The sequence below is a fragment of the Eptesicus fuscus genome, chromosome 4 (assembly GCF_027574615.1).
Source record: "Eptesicus fuscus isolate TK198812 chromosome 4, DD_ASM_mEF_20220401, whole genome shotgun sequence".
Taxonomy (NCBI): Eukaryota; Metazoa; Chordata; class Mammalia; order Chiroptera; family Vespertilionidae; genus Eptesicus; species Eptesicus fuscus.
The window spans coordinates 96,181,101-96,202,120 of NC_072476.1; the positions used below are offsets into that span (position 1 = coordinate 96,181,101).

The following is a 21,020-nucleotide window of genomic DNA, read 5'->3' on the forward strand; positions in this document are numbered from 1 at the left end:
ATGGAGATAGTGGGGATGTGGGAAAGTGGAAGGGTATTACCATGTGCGTCTTTAGAATTTTAAATATATAAATTGGTTTATATCAATCTTAATACTAATGACTACGACACTCCTTTCAAATGCCAATTAATGCACCTTGATTCAAAACACAACAAAAGCCAGTACTTTGAGGAATTTTTAATTCTATCCCTAACATCATACAGCAAGCCTTTCTCTGAGCTCTCTCAAGTTCCAAGGACTTTCACCTTTTTTTTTCTTTATTTTAATGCCAATTCAGTGTGGAGGCTGGGGTTGTATTAACCTACCCACTTTAGACTTTTGAAACTAGGACAAGTGTCCTGGCCGCATATTCAAGGTATCATAGGACTTGACTATGCGACCAGGATTATCCTAAACCTCAGACTTTAATGTCCTACCAACTATTCTCTTCAAGTCACCACCATGGCCTTGTCTGGCAATAGGACCTCAGAAGCAAGCCTATGAACAGCTCCAGAGGTGGAGGATAAAGCAAAGCTGGGCTTCTCCCACTTTATGGTGAATGTGCTAAATAAGATGCACTGAATAGGTGTGAGGCACTGTCCTAAAGTGTTTGAGGATTTCACGTAATCCTTAACAATAGCTCCGTATTGTAACCCCAGTTTTACAGCTGGGGACTGAGGCACAGAGAAGCTAAGCAATTGGCCAAAATTCACACAAACAGAAAATGGCTGAGGCAAGATACTTAAATTAACCCAGTGAATCTGGCTCCAGAGGACAACTCCACACACTCCACCCTCCAGCCCATGCTTTCTAGATATCATTCTCCCTTCATAATGTACAAATAATAGCTGAAATACACATTTCAGAGAGACATCCAGAAAACAAACCAATAAATCCTCCCTCACCCAAAATGAACAACCACCACAACAAAATCAATTCAACAAAGTTCAAAAAATGTTTACGTGGTGAGGTGGAAATACTGTGTAAATGCTTTGCTTCCCCACTGAACACCATTTTCCTATATTATCTTGAAGTGTTTCCTTATTATGCCCTGTGTCCCTGTGGTGCTAGCAGATGGTTCTATTTCTCAATATCTAAAGCTTTCAGGAATTTATTCCTAGACTACGAAGCCTGCTCAATCACAACCTCCCCTCACTGATGGACTTGACTCGGCAAGAAATCTCTTTTCCCTGTGTGTGTTTAAAAAAAAAAATAAAAATCAAATGCCTTTGGAAAGCCTGTTTGTTTGTTTTTTTAACGTTATTTAAATCCTTAGGGTTCAGAAGGAAAACACCCTATGAGACTCTCTCAGCATCCTACTTCACCCCATGTCTGACCCCCAGAGTGCTTTTTGGGCTTGTGTCTCCTGAAAATTACAACTTAACCATATCCTGGTAAGAAATCCTGGTAAGAATTTGGCTCTATGGTTGTATTTTACTCTTGATAAGGCTCACTGGACAAGTTTTCTCACGTGACACTTACCTAGATGTCTCTCTTATCAGCTGTGGAGGAAATGGCATTTAACAGAATGGCATTTCCTTTGGCAGGCAGGGAATTTCCGTGATTTTAAGACTACCCCTGTATTTTCTCAAAAGAACTCAAATGCCATCTCTTGAGTTAATAAGCAGCCATGGGGAATTCAATGGGAGTGGTCATCCTGGCTCCATTCAACCCACTTTCGGCAAACTCCCATGCAGTGTCTCAGAATTTCCAATATGTACATCCATAAGGCCAGAAATTCCGGATTAGGATATATTAGCATCTATGAGAATGAGATCCTGTTTCTGACTGAATACACCCAGAGCCCTCAGGTCTTGATTAAACAGCAGGAAACAAAAACACAGCTCAATATACAGAAATTAGTTAGTGATGTCAATCACACAAAGTATGTTGAAATGTAGACTGAGAGGTCCAGGGGCCCCTAAGAGCCAGCTATTGTACTTATGCACTTTTTACACATATGTGTGGTCCTTAGTATAGCCTGAAAATAGAAATTACTATTCTAGTTTTAAAACAAAAGAAAGTAAAATCCAGAGTGGTTTGAAGTAATTTGCCCAAAGTGGCCTAGCCAGTACTAAGAGATTTTTTTAAAACCCAGTTGCTTTCCACTATTCCCTAGGAAACCTAAATAAGTAAGTAAATAAATAAATAAACATCTCCCCAAAACACATCAAGAGTGTACTCTTTTTTAACATTCTGACTATTCACAACTTCAAAGTCATTTATTGATATTAATCCACAATAATTAAGCCAAAGAGTAAAGTTCATGTTGCATTAGGTTATCTTAAGTCTTAAGAGACAATAAATTATAAAGATTCAGTAAATTGAGAAAACTTGATAAAATGAAGGTTACACATCATCTCCCCGTGTCTATATGTGTAAGTTGTTTTACCTGGTTTCCAGTTTACCAGCTAAGACTATCATTAAGAAGATGTTAATCTTCTGATAAAGAAGGTGCAGCAATGAGAAGGTCAAAACTACACATAAGAAAAACAAAAGCCTAAGCAAACCAAGGCATGTCTTTCAACGAAATCTTACACCAAAGGCAAATGCTTTTAGCAAATAATAACTGACAGGCCTTTTGGGAACATTTTCCAAACAAAGATGTACAAGAGATCACAAAAATAAGACAAGACAATTTATATAAATCCTTTATTTAGAAGGCGTTGTTTATTACAGTTTTTAAAATTCAGTAAGGTTTAATATGAGTTTTTAAGCCTCTAAGTGAACATCTTAATGTTAGATGTTCAATAAAACCCATTTGTTTAGGGTTACACTGGTAGAAATTGGAAATGAGCGTCTTAGTAGACTAGCTAGTCTCTCTCCCTTTTACATACATATTTAGAAAGAAAATTATTTTCCAAAGACAAATATGAAGCACTATAATATTCTAAACCAACTGGTTTAATTTCATATCATTAATAAGATTTACTTTATTATATACCTGGCACCTTAATTGCTTTAAAAATGGTTTTGGGGTTTGCAATTTTTTTTATAAAACTACAATAAAAATCCAAGACATCTATTTTACAGTGATCAAGTCTCACCCAAATGTAAGTTTTTCATACTCCACTTATTTTGACCATGGAAGGAAAATAGTTTTAAATTGTTCTTAATGGGAATTAAACACACATACACACACACACGCACACACACACGCACACGCACACGCACACGCACACGCACACGCACACGCACACGCACGAACAGTGACATCTCCAAGAACACGGAGCTGAGCTCTTCCATTACGTTTTCATTCAAGTGATCTGGGGAGAGAAAGGGCTCTCTTCCACAGGCCACAATGAAAGCACGAGCACTAGTTAAAGAGAAAAATGCCGCTGTCCATATAGTCACTATTGAATTTTTGTCAAAAGGCCCAATTAGCTCCTTTCTCCACCTGCTAAGGCTTGGCAAAAATCGAGCTAGTTACAAAGTAAGACAACTGATCTTTTTGAAAAATTCTATTTTAAAATGATTTTGCTCAGAAAACTAAGACTCATTGAATTTGGGTTTTATTGGTATATACTTGCTATTGAATTTGGTCTATATTTCAACTCACCTCTCCCTTAAAAACACAATCTACAGGGGGGGAAAAAAGAGAAAACGTACAGATAGCCATCTAAATCATAATCAATCATTCAATACTAAGGAATAGACCAGGTACCAGGTAGCTAAACTACCAGCATAGGCTCTTTTACATAAGGTCCAAGTTCTTATTAGAAGGAACAAAAGAGGTGATTTCCATTTTCCTGCCACGTGTTATCTTATCAGGGTGTGCTGAAGTATAAAATTCCTATAAGTATATGTATCTGCAAAAATATACTTAGCTCTATTTTATGATACACAATGTCTCCTTTTGGATGGTAAACAAAGTAGCCCAAAGAGAAATTTAAAATGTCATAACCTGGATAATTCATATTGGAAAGAAAATCAGCCAAAGGTATATGTATTATGGCTTCCGTTAAATACTGCCAAAAAAAAAAAAGAAGAAGAAGAAGAAGAAGAAAAGAAAGAAAGGAATGAAGGAAGAAAGAGAAATGAACTTAACCACATTCACCCCACCAGCTGGACTGCCTTCTTCCTCCCCATGAGTGGATTTCCATCACCATGGGGTTTGCCTTTGGGGATTCCTACTGAAACAATGAGGTAGGAAGCAAGAGAAAAATAAAATGGTTAGGATCCTGACAAGGTAACCATTTTCTCTGCTCTGGGTTTTGTAGGCCATCTTGTTCCTATAAAAGCCAAGATGTCTCAATTTTTCCTAACTAGTGAGACCAATTGTCCCTTAATCAAACGACCAGCAGCAAAAAAAAAAAAAAAATGTCAGTGAATTGATGCAAATTAAGAGTGACCATCACTGCAGTGCTATGTTATTGGAAAAAGAACAATGGACAGTACTAGAAAGTAAAATAATAGTGTTCTATTTTAAAAAACTTTAATCCACAATTTGCTCTCATTATAAACGCTAAGCTTAATTTTTTGGTCATTTTAAATCACTAAGAAAGAAAAGGTGAGAGATAGCCTGATAAACAAGAAACATACACACGGGGGAAGGGGTGGAGGGGAGACTGTCATTTTTACCCAAGGGTTTCATGCAACATTTAGGGCAAACGCCTTTGTTCCTCCACCTCGTAAGGGAGTGGGTGGGTGGGTGATGGAGAGATCAGACGCGGCTGCCGGCTGCCGGGGCCCTCCACACCCAGCTCTCGCGCGCATGCGCGAGGCCAAGACAAAGGAATAGGTAATTACAGTCCGGATTCATTCATTTTGCCTGCAGCACTGGGGATCTGTTAGCCCCGGCTGTAATCCCACGGGAGAGGGGCTGAGGGTGTCGGTCCACACCCCTTTGGTGGGAAGACCACCTCGATGCCGCTAGGGTTTGACTGTAACCTGCCGCCTACGTGCTGCTGGCCTCGCGGGAGCCCGAGGTGTGTCAACCCGGTTCAGGGTACTACCACTGCGCCCATGTGCGCTGTGCTCATTTCAGCAGGGTGGAAATTACACACGCTAGGGCTGTCCACCGAGTCCCGGCTCAAGGCGGAAATATCTCTGGGGAAGCAGATAAGGAGCCGAGCCAAGCATTCGATGAATATTCATGAAAAGAATGCGGTTGGTCGGTAGCCGGTGGCCGCACGTAGTGGGTGCCATCCGATCCAGGGATTCTGCAATTTCCATTTTTCGGAGGTGGGGGTTGGGGGGGAGGAACGGGAACCGGGGCGTCGGGTTTCAGGGTTCGTGCTTGAGGCAAAACCTGCTAAACCCCAAATCTGTGCTCACAGAGGGGCTGGGCCCGTTAGGGGGCCAAGCTCGGTCAGGTTCAAGCTCACACCCTCCGGCCGGGGCTGAAGACTCCAAACATGTAAATGCTCCGAGGGGCCCACGGGTTAGTGGGAAAGCAGTTCAGCCGCGTCCGAGGCCGGGGCTTTGATCCACTCAGATGTGCTTCTGGAGGCACGCTGTCCTGGGACCCTCGCATTCCTTGGCCACTCGGAGCCAAGATTTCAGGCGTCCCCACTGGCCAAGGAAACCCACTTGATAAAGCCAAAAGCCACCTCCTTCCTCCGATCAGACCAGATTCCCCATGTTCTCTCCCCGCTCGCTCCCGCCCCACCCCACCCCCACCCTCCATTTTTACTGCTGCGCCCCTCGCACCAGGCGCTTTCTGCCCGCTGTGGACGGTTCCGATGACAGATACGCTCCCTGCAGCCCCACAGACCCGGCTCTTTGGGGCTCAGTGCGCTAAAAGGGTTTCGCATTCGGCAGTTTTGTCAATGAGCAGCTTCTCTCCCGCTACCCACCATTCCCCATCCCCCGCCCAACTCCGTTTATCAGACTCGCCACCCCCCCCACCCCCCACCCCCGCCGCCCCCATCCTCTCCACCAAGTGAGTGGCTGAAGTCTCACCTCGGGCGGGGGAGCTTCACCCCAGATCCCCGAAGTGCGATGGAGCCCTCGTGGAGGGACCCCATGCCCGTGGAGGGATCCCATGCCCGGCGTTGTCTAACCCGGCCCTGCACCCCCACCACCCACCCACCCACCCACCCCAGCTGCAGCGCGGAGCGGGGAGGAAGGGCCTGGGGAGCCGGGCGTGGTGCAGCAGGAGAAACAGAGACCCCAGGGGTGCCGGCACCTTGGGTCTGCGGTGGCCACGGGGCCAGGGCCACCCGGACGCGCCTCCTTACCGGCTCTGGGTGCCTGTGCCGCCCCTGGGTGAACGCGGTGCCGCCGAGGGGCCCGGGTCGCTGGCGTCGTCCGGCCGGGTGGCTGGCCGCTGGCGGAGGCTCTCTCTCCCGCTGGACGGCGGAGTCCGAAGCGAGGAGCAAGTTGGAGCGCTGCCGCCGCCGCCGTCGCCGCTGCCGCTACTGCCGCCGCCGCTGCAGCCACTGCATTTCTTGCGCTCGCGCTCCCCCTCCCCTTCCTGCCCAGCGCCCTCCCCCGCCGCGTCCGCCAGCCCAGCCTCCCTCTCCCGCTACCCCGCCCGCCGCCCTCCCCCTTCCCCTCCATCTCGGTGCCCCGCCCGCCTCCCCTCCACTCCCCTCCACTTCTGTGCGCTCCCTAAGTCCCCTCCCCTCCCCCTAGCCCCTTCTCCATCCCCATCCCGGTGGTCCCCCCTTTCCCCCTCCTCTCCATCCCTGCACCCCTCCTGCTTCTCTGGATCTGCCCTCTGTCTGGGTTTCCCACTCGCTCCCCACCACTCTCCATTCTGGGGCCCACCGCCCGGGTGCCTCCCCTCCCCCCCTGCGCTGGGCTGCCCGTGGGTGGGTGGGTGGGTCTCTCTCTCTCTCTCTCTCTCTCTCTCTCTCTCTCTCTCTCTCTCAAAGGCTGGATAGAAGTGCTCCGGCTATCGCTCAGACTTAAGGGGCTGCCTGAGGAGGTGATGAATAATGCCCCCTGCCACCTGCTACCCTGCTCTGCACCCCATTCCCCTCAGCTCCCGACATCGGGCTGAGATTCTTATACCCTGGCAGACAGTGAAGTTGGGGGTGACCTGGTGGCTTCCCCTCCGCCCTTAAAGACAGATGTCCGCGAGGTGGAGGGTGACCCCCATCGCTGGCACCTCTGGGAGGCGCCCGGCCGACCAGGCGCCCTGGGTGGGCGGCTCCCGCACGCCCCAGGTTGAGCCAGGACGGCTGCCGCTTCTGACCAGCCAGCGCCGCGGCTGGAAGGTCCCGCTGGCGGGGCGGGCTTCGTCGCCCTGCGAGGATGCTCTCTAGACTTGAGAGAGAATGGGGAAGACAAGACCCCGAGGAAAGGAACCGTGGGCATTTGGTGTGTCTGTGTGTCTGTGATTTAATGGAGGCAACCGGTTCTGGGGAAGACTGGGTGAGCCGAGGCAAGGCGCACAGGAGCGCACAAGTCAAAACGGGGCCAAGTGAGGCGCGTCCGGAGTCCTGGGGACTGCCACCCGGTTGAACAGCAACCAGGACACAAAATTACCACCAGGGTGGGGAGAGGTGCTCACCTTGCTTATCTGTTGGCAAGAAGCAAACACAAAAGATAACATGATATCGCTTCCAACGGTGGCTCCTGCGTTCGACAGCCAGTGTTACCTTCCCGCAAACCCCAGTGCGAACCCTGGAAACTTTCATTTGCGGCATTTTGGCGCCCTCTGGCAGTGTTGGGATTGCTCTCATGCTCTCGCCTGTATCCCAGCAAAGAAAGGACTGAGTTGCAGGTGTTCCTCCCCGGTGGATCTGCCCTCCTGACCTGAGCCTCCATTCCATCCAGGGGCAGGGTTGTCCTCCAAAACTGGGACGACCAAACGCATGTTTAGGGGGACAGACGCCAAAGGCAAGTGCATCCGCATTCAACTTGGAAAAGGTAAGCCTATTTTTGATGAACAGGAAAAAAAACGTACCTGAACTCAACTGCATTTCAGTGGGGTGGCCATGTCAACCCAGGACTATGCCAGAGGTTTGCAGTGGAAATACCCAACTGAGCAGGTATTTACAGCTTACATGCGGCTGCACCAAATGAGACACATGCATGCAAGCTGGGAATGTTCATATTTTTAACCAAAGGGCGGTAAGAAAAAAGTAGGGATTTTGTTGGTTTGGTTTTTTCCATTTTTTCCTCTTTTTGCCATTTAAATGAATAACAAATAAATATCATACAAGAACAGGAAAGCAAATCGCAACTAGGGTTGCCTCCAAGCTATTTTACTTATTTGAATGTAAATATTTATTCAATAAGTTAATACGTTCAATATGTGTCCCTCATTCCAGCACACCATCTATGAAGCTAGATGCAGGGTTTCTCAACCTCCTGCTTTGGGCTGATCATCTTCTCCTGTTGGGGGGCTGTCCTGTGCACTGTGGGGTGTTTAACATCATTGCTGTCCTACCCACTAGTTACCAGTAACACACACCGCCACCACATACGTTCCACAGTTATGATAACCAAAAATGTCTCCTGACATTGCTAACTGTCCCCTGGGAGGCAAAAATCACCCCAAGTCGAAAACTACTGGGCTAAAAAGTTTTAAACCTTCGTGAGCAAGTCTCTAAGATTTTACCCTGTCCTATTAGATGAGCATTTGCAATTTTATACTCAAGGCATTTATTGAGTGTATTTGTTAGGGTATCAGCGTAGTTAGTTATTTCATTTAGCATTCCGTTTTTAGCCCTGTGATCTTCCAGGCACGTAAATCTCCTTAAAATTAGTAAATATATATGGTCTTACTGTGTTTGCATGATAAGCCACCGGATGTTATGTTCTGTTTTCTCCTTTACCAATTTTTCAAAAAAAAGACAACATAAAAATTAATGTTTGGTGTACCTTCGGGGCTTCTGGCTAACTTTTCATGATGGAGAAAACAAGCCTTTCAAGGGTGTGAGTGGACTACAGATCACGGGTTTCCATTGAAATGAGAGGCAAAAGCTTACACCAGTGACTCTGTGGTCTCCTCAATTTTGTATTCCATCAAATTTAGCTGTTCTCTTAAAATATTTTTAAGGCATTCTGCTTTAATTAAATAATGACGAAACTGGCTGACAATGCTATTAGCTTAAAGAATGGGACCTTTTCCAGAACTTATAAACATGTATCAAATGGTAGCCAAAATGTTTCCTTACAGTACAGTACTCTATAAAGTCCAATTTGGTGATATTTTTAGTTGCTCATCTAAGATTTTTTGAAACACACACCTAAGGAATTAATGACTAAGCATTTGAAGCTCTGCAGTCTAGAAAATTGTTAATATTAACTATTGTGGATGTCACTGGCTGTTGAGATTATGGACTTGGGAGCATATATTAAAGATGCAAATTCTAATAAATTGAATTACCTTTCAACATTACATCATGAAAATAAAAACTGTTTTACTCTCCAAATGAAATCAATACATTTTTCATAAACAAAGCTGGACATTCTGGGTTGTGAAATTAATTCCATTGTTATTTTCAATTACCTACATAATTGATTTCAGTGAATCCTAGCCTGCACTATGAAAATATTTATCAAAAGGATACATTATTCAGTGACTACTGATTTTCGCTAAAGTATTCGCCATATAATTACTTGCAATATAATGGACTCATCACCTACGCTACTAGTCAGTTTAGCAAAACTTTGGTGTGTGTTCGCCTTTTCAAATAGTCCCTGTTATGTGTCAATTGAGAGTCCACAATAATCCTTTAGAGCTCATCTCACCTCCAAAACTCACCCACAACTCCCCTTTCCTATCTCCCATATCACCCACTTAGGCCTGGCATCCTCCCCAGTTCCCCATACTGTCCTCCTAAATAGTAAAAAGAGGATTAAAGTCCCCAATAAAAGATGCAGACCAACATGAATGAAGCAAAAGCCTAATGACAGCATTGTCACCCCAGTGTTAACCACGGCCACCTTTGCTGGGCGTCATCCCGGCTGGCTCCTGTTTAAGGCCCCTGAATTAGCCGGAACACCCCAAGACCCATGCAGAGAATTTAATAGATGTAGCTCTACTGGTAAGTGTTGGCTAGAGGACTGAATTGCTACAGTTTGCTCACAAGATCTCATCTACAAATTGAAAGCTCAAGGCCAGATAGCCGTCATTATAGTGTGAAAATGTATAGCTTTTCCCCACTAAATATATTTATAATTTTTAATCAAAGACCAATATTGAAATCTGTATAGTCTTTTTTTTTAAAAAATATATATTTTATTGATTTTTTACAGAGAGGAGAGAGGGATAGAGAGTTAGAAACATCGATGAAAGAGAAACATCGATCAGCTGCCTCTTGCACACCCCCTACTGGGGATGTGCCTGCAACCAAGGTACATGCCCTTGACCGGAATCGAACCTGGGACCCTTGAGTCCGCAAGCCGACGCTCTATCCACTGAGCCAAACTGGTTTCGGCAAAATCTGTATAGTCTTTATGTCATCTTTTCCCTTCTTACAACCACCTTCCCTCCTCCCCCCGCCCCATTATTACAGCCTCACCATTCACATAGCCAAGAGAAAGGACTTCCTTGGGTTCACTCAGCCGTTCCCAAGCAGGACAGTGGTAACATCTGGAGGCATTTGGAAGGAAGGGAGCATAAGAGGGCAAAGTACCACTGGCCTCTGATGGATAAAGATCAGGATGGCTACGAAGCATCCTACAATGCACACAGAACAGCCCCACATCGGGCAGTTACCCAGTCCAAAATGTCAAAATGAGTGGGAGAAACCTTCGTTCCAAAGCCCATGCAGTGGGGAAACGCCTGGTTTTTGTGCAGTGCTGTCAGGGGAATCGCCTCTTGCTGTGGTTCAGGTGTCTTCAGCAGGCAGCTGGTTTGGAGGCACAAAGATAGAGCAGAAGAGTTCTCCTCTGGGCAGGGGCCTGCTTGGTGCCCTGAGCTCTCTACTGGGCCTGCTGTGCGCCCTGAGCCCTTTACTGACCACCTTCCTGGACTGGAGCCCAAATCCACGCAGTCACTGGAGAGCAGTGCCAAAGATTAACACCAGGGATTGTGAATTCCGCTCTCTGTTACTACACGCTGAGCCACTGGAGGAAAACAAATTAACTTGGGTTCCCTGTTTCACGTTCCTCTTTGTGTTCTGTGAAAGGAACCTGAGCAAACATGTGTTTACTACGAAGCACTGGCCTTGAAATGGAAGGAGCAACCTGGCCTTGGCACGAACACTAGGAACATTTTTGCCCAGGATAAAAGGCGGATAAAGAGCAACCTTAGACTCTGCCTGAATAGTTCTCATTCCCAACTCCATTCTCCCTGTCATCGACCTCAATTTCCCCACCTATGCCTTCAGTCCCAAAGTACTTTCTCCACTCTCCAGCGCTTTCCATTAAGAAAACCACACAAAACCAGTGATGGACGGATGTTCGCCTCACTAACCAGCAAGGGCTCTTTCCAGGCAGTGCCTACCTGTTTCTATAGACACAGGGCCTGGGATTAGAGGGAGTTCAGTGTTGGGAAAACAGTCCTTAATACTTTGGCTGCCCTTCCCCCGTAATCCCCCACTAAACCCTTCAAAGAACAAGTTACTTTACAGTGGCTAAAGAATGTTGTAGAACAATTGTTCACGTGGCTCTCGTCCTGAATACAGGAGATTGTAGAGGCTCTGGTGCTCGATAGCGCTGTCTTCCCCCATTCCTTGTTTGCTACCCTATTCTTCTATCAGATCAGCCCCTGCTGGTCATTAAAATGGTTGAAACTGAACTCCAATGCAGGGAATGGCGCCCAAAATAAATTGGTAAATGCACGAGCATGTTGCCAAACAGAATGCAGAGGATGCATAATTTTTGCTGTGAATTAGTGAGGGGTGCTGTTTCTCCCGATGACTCCGCGTGCAAATGCTGTCCAAACCCCCACATCTGCTTAGCTCTGCTCTGTGGATAGACGCCCAAAGACCCGCAGATGCCAGAACCCAACTGCCCGCCAAGCCCAGGAGCCTCCTCAGGTAAGCTCAGCTCAATGTCAGAAAGAAGGACTTCTCGCCAAACCAAAAGAAGTGAGACAGTGAGAAAGGAGAGAGCCAAGCTTAAAGTGTTCTAAGGGACAAGCTGGCATGAACAGTTGAGGATATCTACACAAACAAAACCAAAAAAGAAACAAGCAAAGCAGCTACTGTGCCAGCAGTTTTTAGGGTAACCCAATGCCATCTATGAAGAGGAGGCAGCCTGTCACAGCGATGGACCATGGTATTTGACACAACAAGAAAATCATGGTTCTTGTCCCTGTTCCCGAAGGACTTGGAACAAAATTTTAAAAATAATAGTAAAGCAATTTCATTGCAATGAAAATATTTATTTGATCAAAATCGAACAACAAAGAAAGATGTCAAAAACAACTTTTTAGGTGCCTAGAGCAAGTTGGTGAACAGGTGGTATGGAACTGTCCCATTGTGCTCTAAATCAACACACGGGGAAGTGTTTGCAGGGTTTTAGCCCCAACTGTCGCTCTCACTGAGAACTGGAGTCATGTCAGAGGTGGGGTGGAGGTTGCTCAGCTTTCCAACACCATGAACGAGTGTTTTTGCAATGACCATTCATTACTTTCATAAGAATATATAATTGTGTGCGTTGTTCAGGAGACCTGTTCCAGGCTGAGCAATCACTGCTTAGAGATTGCCTCCTCGTCAGCTTTCTCTGCACTCTGTATTTGGACTCTACACTTCTGTTTCTTGCATTTTCTGCTGCTTCACCTTTAAATGAGTGGATGAAGAATGTGGCCCTAGCCCTGGCACCCTTTTGGCTGTTGGCCCAGGTCTCTGAGGCATCCCACTCTCATCCACTTCTAATGCAAAAGACCTCTCCCACTCTTGATGGCAAGAGCAAGATGTTAGCCTATAATTAGCACCTATTGTACCATCCATATGTTAACTTACTTTTTGCATTGATGGGCCAGTAATCAACACAAAGTTCTGTTCTCTATACAACATTGGTTTTTGTCTTTCTCGATCTATCTGAATGATCTAATACACAGCATTGCTGCTGAATCAAAGTCACTTAAGCATTTTATCTTCTATTGAAGGCCAATTAACTTCCTTTATGTTTTTCTTTTACTTCTAATCACGCTGCTGTGACAGCTTTAAACACATAGTTCTCATCTTTTAAAATATTTTCTCAGTTTAAGTTTCTAGCAGTGGGATCCATCAATCATTGCTATGCTGATTTTTATGGTTTCTGTCCTCCACTGAGATTTTAAAATTCAGTGTAACCAGAAAAATTTAACAAAACCTGTTTCCCCAGCAACAACACCAGTACATTTCACATAAATGTTTAGGTGCAAAATGGTTTTAAGCTGCATGTATTTAATTACCGACAAGAATTGACTTTGTTTTTCCAATCCTGATTCACTGTTTGGGTTTCGTCTGGGAAAACTGATTCCGTTCTTACAGATTAGTTCTCTTTGACATCTGTTGAACTCCATTGGACTATGACCATGGGAGATAGAACATCTTAGTGGCTGAATTGACAAGCTTGGTTTTTAGTTAGTAATGGTTTCAAACCCTAATTTTGCTTCCACTTTCTAGCTTTTTTTATTTTGAACATAATCCTTCCTGATTTTTAGCCTTAGTCTTTTTCATCTGGAAAATGGGAAAATTCCAACCTCCCTGCGTTGTTCTGAGGATTCTATAAGAAAATGTGTTTAAAGCTCTTAGCCAATTCATAAAACACATTCAGCAAATGTGTCCTATGAACCTGATTGTAGAACGCCACCAGAAGGACCATTAAGGAAGAGATAAAATGAGAGTTGAGTATTGTATCAGGGATTGCAGGAGGGCACAGCTAGTTATAATGAAACACCTGAATAATACAGCTACGTTTGCTCAAGGAATTTAGCTCCAAGCTTCCTGGCAGCCAAAAGAAAAGATGAAAATATTATGGACTATTAATTTATCTAATAAAAGCAAACATTTTCGTGTATCAGGAGGGGCAAGTCTTCCCAGCAATCAGCTTTAAGAGGAATGTGTTGCTAGATTCCTTTATGTAAAGGATACCGAATTTCATAAAGGACAAATTTTCAATGATTATTTTTACTGCCACTGACTTCTTCAAGTACTGTGTTGACATAAAAATAATAAGAAATATTTTTATTTTAAGGTCTTCTTCTTCTCCCTCTCCTCCTCCTCCACCTCCTCCTAAACTTAACTTGTGTTTTGGCCCAAGTAAAGGGTTCCCCCATTTGTGTCTGAAGGGTGCCATGGGAGTCTGGCAGTGGACACCCCACATCTTGTTAGCAGCTGCTTAAAATCAGTTCAAGGGCCTGCAGAAGGGAAGCCCCAGGGGCGGGAATCAAAGGAGCCATAACTGGCTCCTGGGGAACAAGGTGGGAGGAGGGAGGGAGGTGCTAGGCCTGAGGTCCTGCTGTGCACAGCTCCCTCTGGGGTGGAGGGCGGACAGCGCTTCTGAAGTACCAGGTCTGGGAGAGAAGCTGACACAAACCTTTTGCCAAAAGCTGAGAGAAATAGGCTTGGCCTGAAGGACAAATGTAACAACAAGTAGAAAGTTTAAAAATACTACCCACTGCATAAAGCTATTTTCATACTATATTTCTTAAAGTTGTTATTCCCTGATCATCTCAAAGGTAGTGATACTTTTTTTAAAAAAGAAATTTTAAACTAAGGATAAACATACAGCCCCTGCCTTCAAAAATATACAATCTAATGAGACACTTATAACTTAGAAAGGCCAAATAGTGACTAGTTTAGGTTTTGCAAGCCATGTGATTTCTGTCGGGCACTAGGCAACTCTGCCATTATCTGAAGAAAGCGGCCATAGATCATGTGAAAACCAGTGGACATGGCTGTGTTCCAATAAAGCTTTATTTACAAAACAACACGTGGCAGGTCAGCTTTGACACAGAGCTACCGTTTGCCCACCGCTGGTCTAGATTAATAACAATTTCCTCCTGCTAAAATCACCAATCCCTATCTTTTCTTTTCACTAAGCTAAATTCTATACCTTCTTTCAATTCTTCAAATCCATTCAGATTTTTTTTAATCCCTTCAAAACATTTATGACTGCCTGACACAAAAGGTGATGAAAATTTTGTATTTAATCTCAATTTCCTTTAAAAGAAGCTTATGCTTTCTTCTGAGCTTTATTTTATTTAAAACTCATAATTTCACACTTATTATCCCATAAATGAAAGCTAGCTTGAAATATTTGTCAGTCTGGTCTGGAATTACCTTTTTGTAAAGAAACAAAATAGGGGTGCGGGGTGCAAATGAAGTCAGCCAATCAGAAGAGAAGAAGCCATAACACATCTTAGAGGGAAATATTACGCATAATAAGTACCAGGCTTGGTGCAGACACTTTTCTGAAAGGATCAGTTTTAAATATTATACAATAAAAAGCTTTTCCTTCATGATACAGGATATCGGATGAACTCTGGGTAAATACATAGACACAGATCTGTTTCCATTTATCTTAGACTCTTTCCTGGAGATTGTGGTTTATAATTTTGAATCTGAGTTTAATTCCTGCTCTATTATTAAATGTTGAGAACTGTTCAGAGGTTAAGCTTACTTCAAATCTAAAATGCTGTTGAAACAACTTTTTAAGACTGCCTTTTTTAATCTCTGACATTTAGAGCAGGAGGAAACCACGTGACCCAGGAATGCATAGCCAGTACCACCTCCCACGTCCAGGGTGGACATCACTAATCAATCAATAAATATCATTCAATACAGCATTTTTTGTAGCCAACAAATTCTTTGTAATATTATATACCCAAGATACCTCTGCCAATTAGATATCCCCCAAGATATCTTATGTGACATTGAACTTTCATTTCCAGTGTAGTCGAATCCTCCTTTTACAAACTGGAAGATCATAGGTTAAAGATTCTTCCCAAGTACTAAGCACAATTCTCATCAATTTAATGCCCTCTCTACCTCTACTTTCCAAATACCAGATTACCCATAGACCATGGTGGGGTGGGTGTCACCATTATTGCAATATGAATTCATATGCAAACTAAACATACTTATGGAGCACCTGCTAAATGCCAGAAACTGTTTCTGAGTGCCAGGGATTCAGCAATCAACAAAGCAGATGAGGTTCTTGTGGGCATGAGGGATAAAAATAAAACTTTAGAGAAGTTTTATTGTGATGGGAAGCAAAGAAAGAATTGGGGATTAATGAAATTTTTTTGTTGATTTTTTAAAAATAAAAGCCATTGGTACAAATATTTATGTCTAATGAAATGTGCAAGGGGAGGAAGCCTTTGAGAATGTAGGAGAAAGAGGGGGGATCATTACAGATGCAAAGTCCTTGAGCCCTTGAAGCAGAAGAGAGAGGAGCTGGCCTCTCTAGGAGCAGGGATATTTCACTCACATGTAGCCTACAGGGGAGATGGGCACACAGCGTGGGAGGATATTAGGTTAACAGGTTATGAAGGTGAACCAGGTTTCCAAATTTTAACTTATATACATGGTCCTTCTGTTATAAAACATAAGTTCCAGGAGGTTTGGGATTCTTGTCCACTTTGTTCACTGTTATAAGCTAGAATATTAGGCGCTCAAAAAATATTTATTGAAGAAAAAGCACTGTAGAGTAACTAGTTTTGCCAAGTCTGATTTTCCAAATAACCACTAGGTGGCAGGCTCGTTCAAGAAAAGTGTCACCTGGTTGGCTAATTTCTGTAGTGAGATAAATGCTAAATCCTGAGAAGTGACTTTTTAATGAAGTCTTATAAACTAGGAACAAATGAATTAAAGCATTGGGATGTGTATGTACTTACTTGTCTTGTGACAGACAAGACTTTATGCAACCATGAGAAAGAAAATAAAATGCAAAGACTGGCTAGGTATCCATGCTTCTTATGATATGAAATTATTTCCTCTTAAAATTATGTACCCTTAAAACAATCACTCTTACTGCTTCAAGCTATTTCTCACATGTGGTGAGTTTCAGAGTCACAAGATGAATGTAAAATGCTAAAGGAGCCCCAAAGTGAAACAGGATCCTCTTTGAGGCCACCTGAACTTGAATTTCCTTTTTATAAACAACCTTAGAATAGCCCTTTTGTAAGGCAATCTTTCTCGGTATTTCTCATAAGATATTATCTTTTTTGTTTGTTCATTTGTTAATCCTCACCCAAGGATATTTTTCCATTGATTTTTTTTAAATATATTTTATTGATTTTTTACAGAGAGGAAGGGAGAGGGATAGAGAGCTAGAAACATCGATGAGAAAGAAAAATCGACCAGCTGCCTCCTGCACACCCCCCACCAGGGATGTGCCTGCAACCAAGGTACATGCCCTTGACCGGAATCAAACCTGGGACCCTTGAGTCCACAGACCGACACTCTATCCACTGAGCCAAACCGGTTTCGGCTTTCCATTGATTTTTAGAGAGACTGGAAGAAAGGGACGGGGGTGGTGGGGGTGGGGACATCAATGAGAGACATCAACTATTTGCCCTTCTGGGGCTGGGGTCAAACCTGCAACCCAGGTACATGCCCTTGATTGGGAATCAAACTCTGGACCCTTTGGTGCATGGGCAGACATTCTAACCACTGAGTACACAGGCCAGGGCAAGATAATATCAATGTTTTCTTTCTTTTTTTTTTTCTTTTTCAATTACACCCTGGGATAAAAAAAAAAAAAAATGCAGTGAAGGTTAATTCTTTCTCTTTTTAAAAAAAGTGGCATACAAAGTTTGAATTTAACATTTCTGCATAATTAAACCCTTGACACTGTTTTGTTTTGTTTTGCTGGTTTTGCTTTGTTTATGGTAGATTGCATTATTCAAAGCCTTTGCTGCCCTCCCTGGTGAAGGATTGTACTTCCCCACCCACTGATACCAGACTGGCTGCCTAATTTGAGAGGATCCTCCCTGGCTCACTGAGGTCAGGAGTGACCATGTGACCTGCTTTGCCAGACAAGACGTGCATCCCTTATGAACAGAAGTTTTAAGAACGAGCTCCTGGTTCGCCATCTCTCCTATCCCTTCACCTGAGACTACCAATTTCCACCCAAGGGCTGCTCTCCCTTCTAGCTATGCGGTTGTGCAGCCCATGATGGACATGTCGTGTGGGTGAGAAATGAGTGTGTTGTCATTAGCCTCTGAGATCTGAGGGCTCTTTTTTATTGCAGCATAACTTACTTAGTCTAGGGTGACTGACATAATATCTTATGTGGTGGTTGTAAAAATAAGTGAACTAAAGCCTATAAAATACTTAGCCCTGTGGGTGGCATAGATTAAGCAACAAGTTATTAATGTCCTTGATCATTGTTGCATCATTCTTTTTACCTCCCATATTCATGACAAAACATATTTAGGCTTTATCTAATTTGCATAACAAGGTGTTGACATCATTAAAAGGTTTAAAATGGGATTTAGAGTTCAATAAAGAGGCTTAGATAGCTTGTACATGGAAAGTTCTGGAAAGTGCAGGTGATCAAGTGCCATCATTGGAACACATACTCATGAATATTTATTGAACAATTAGTATTAATTTCCCTGGTGCCAGTACTTGGCTTATACAGCCTCTGTTATTCTGAAGGTACAACTTCCTTTAACTGTTAAATACAACCAATAAAAATAAATGACTTAACCTAAACTTTTCTAACTTTTATATGCCAATTTCATGAAATAATTTCCCACTTCTGATAGTGAGTTCTTGGCGTCAAGGAAAAGAAAGTACACTCCCCTCTCATCCTGGGGCAGATTAACAAAGCCAAGTTTCTTTGGTACCAAAATAGAATTATTTTTACATCCCTTGATGTTTCTGCAGAAATGCATTAGAATGTCCCAAAGAATACAAATTTCCTTTCAAACTGATGACAACTCAATGTTCTTAATACAGATTTGAATATCTGCCAGTTACCAGCTAACTTCCTGAGTGACATAGGTTCTGACCTGCAGTTCCTGCTGATTCTTTCAACCCAGATCAGGTGTCACGAATTCCACCCCATCAGACAATTCACAACACTACTTCTTCAATTGGCCCCTTTAATGAAAAAGAAAATGGTTTTAAACTGTAATTCTTCCCTGAGAGGGTTTGAAAGCTTTGCCCTGCAAAACCTTCTGAGGTCCAGGACTTAAAGGTAGGAGATACCCAAAGGCAGAGGGCAGTGCCAGGGATTGGTGGAAGGTTTCTATGTAGAATGAATGTACCTCCAGATTTACCCCAGCCATTCAATAGAGGCCACCACCTCCATGCTCTCTGGCCCCACCCTTGGCTGGAAATGTGCCTTAGAGAAACTGACTCCAGGCAGCGCCAGTCTAATTGTTACTGATGAGCACGGAGAGGAGAGACACAGGCCTGAAGATAAGGGAATTAACTGGAAGTTGGCCTAAAGATGGTAGATTCCCCAGCCCATTTCTGAGAACCTGATGCCAGAAGGCCTTAGCCAGGAAAATAGCCCCCAACAAGAGATTGGAAGCTTCTCTGGAGAAGTGGATCCCTAATGAAAAGGCCAGTTGGCCCCCTAGTCAACATTTTAATTGGGCACTTAGTGTGAAGCCCACTTGTCCACAGCTCTACCCTCACACAGAGAGCTTGTAAATTGCTTTCAAGTGGTTAAGTCTTAATTATAAAAGGACAACCAGGGATTGTCAGGTATTTAAGAAAATTTGCAACCTGAATTAATGGAGATTGGTAGGAAGGACTCCAAAGCAAACAGGTGGTGCAGGACCAGGTTTTTTTGTTTGTTTGTTTGTTTTGTATGTGTGTCGTGTGTGTGTGTGTGTGTGTGTGTGTGTGTGTGTGTGTGTGTGTGTGTGTGTGTGTGTAATGGGGAATGTAGTCAATTATATTGTAACTAGAGGCCTGGGGAATGTAGTCAATTAAATTGTAACTAGAGGCCTGGTGCACAGATTTGTGCACAGGTGGGGTCCCTTGGCCTGGCCTGCAGGGATCAGGCTGAAACCAGCTCTCCAACATCCCCCAAGGGGTCCCAGATTGCGAGAGGGTGGTTCTCGGGTGACGCACCCCGGAATTGGGCTCCCTCCTCTCTGGTTCCAGGTGTGTCACCTGAGAACCACAGCTGCCAAGTCACCGCAGCTCAGCAGCTCCTGCGCTAAGCATCTGCCCCCTGGTGGTCAGTGCACATCATTGCTACTGGTCAAACGGTCAGACGGTCACTTAGGCTTTTACATATATAGATAACTATATATGGTGTCAGATGGGTACTAGACCTACAAGGTTGATCACTTTGTAAGTTATATAAATGTCTAATCATTATGTTCTACATCCAAAAATAATATATTGTAAATTGAAGAATAAATTTTGTAAAAAGACACAAGCATGTAAAAATAGAATAATTATAATGAAAGTTTCAATAGTAGGTAAAGACAGTAATTGACAATAGCTCACCAGGCAATTTGACTAATTGCCAAAAGACTATTTTAAGAGTCAGAGCGGACTGCTCACTGTAGCCCCAAGATTATAAGGGAAGAGTGGAGAGGTGAGATCTGCCTGAGTTTTTCTTGGAAAAATAGACTCGTCTATTCTTGAGTTGGGGAGGGAAGTCCAAAGACTCTTTAGAGGCATAAAGAAGGTGTGCTGGGGGGGGCGGGGGGGACAGTGAGCGATCGTTTAGACTAAAGTCTAACTGACTCATCCAGTTGGGGTCATGCAGGAGACATGCAAGCATCAGACCAGGAGAGGCCAGTGAACACCAGGCTGCAAAGGGCTAGGAAGCCTGGATAAAAAGTCTGGGCTTTTTTATTTGCTATCGACAGTGGTCCCCAAGAGATGCATGTGCATCATGAAGGGACACAAAATGGGAGGCAACAAGAACATATGGAGTCTTCTCTTTGTCAGCATGAGATATAGAAATGAACACCTATGTCCTCACTCAGCCGTCTGTCACATTGCCAGTGAGTGGTGTCGATGACAGAAGGAGGCTTCTCGCCCTGTCTTCACTGCCCATTCATTGACATGTTTTGGAGCACAGAGGCTTGTGTTTTCGCTTAATGAACCCTCCAAAAACGGACACATGGCTAAAAAACATTCCTGGAACAAAATGGCATATTGAACATACTACGAATTAAACAAGCACCAACAAGCAACAAGAAAATCAGAGCACACACACTGACACTTCCCCCCAGAGGTCAAAGCAACAGTAATTGAGTCACCACTGACAATTAGCTGGCC

At 43.8% G+C, this 21,020-nt stretch overlaps 1 protein-coding gene across 1 annotated transcript in view; it reads right to left on the reverse strand.

Moving 5' to 3' along the window:
• BASP1 (brain abundant membrane attached signal protein 1) overlaps window positions 1-6,359 on the reverse strand; it is a 44,078-nt gene extending 37,719 nt beyond the window's left edge. The window contains exon 1 of the mRNA XM_008151671.3: window positions 6,162-6,359. The gene's annotated coding sequence lies outside the window, so the exon portion shown is untranslated. The remainder of the gene's footprint in view (window positions 1-6,161) is intronic.
• Window positions 6,360-21,020: the final 14,661 nt, after the last annotated feature.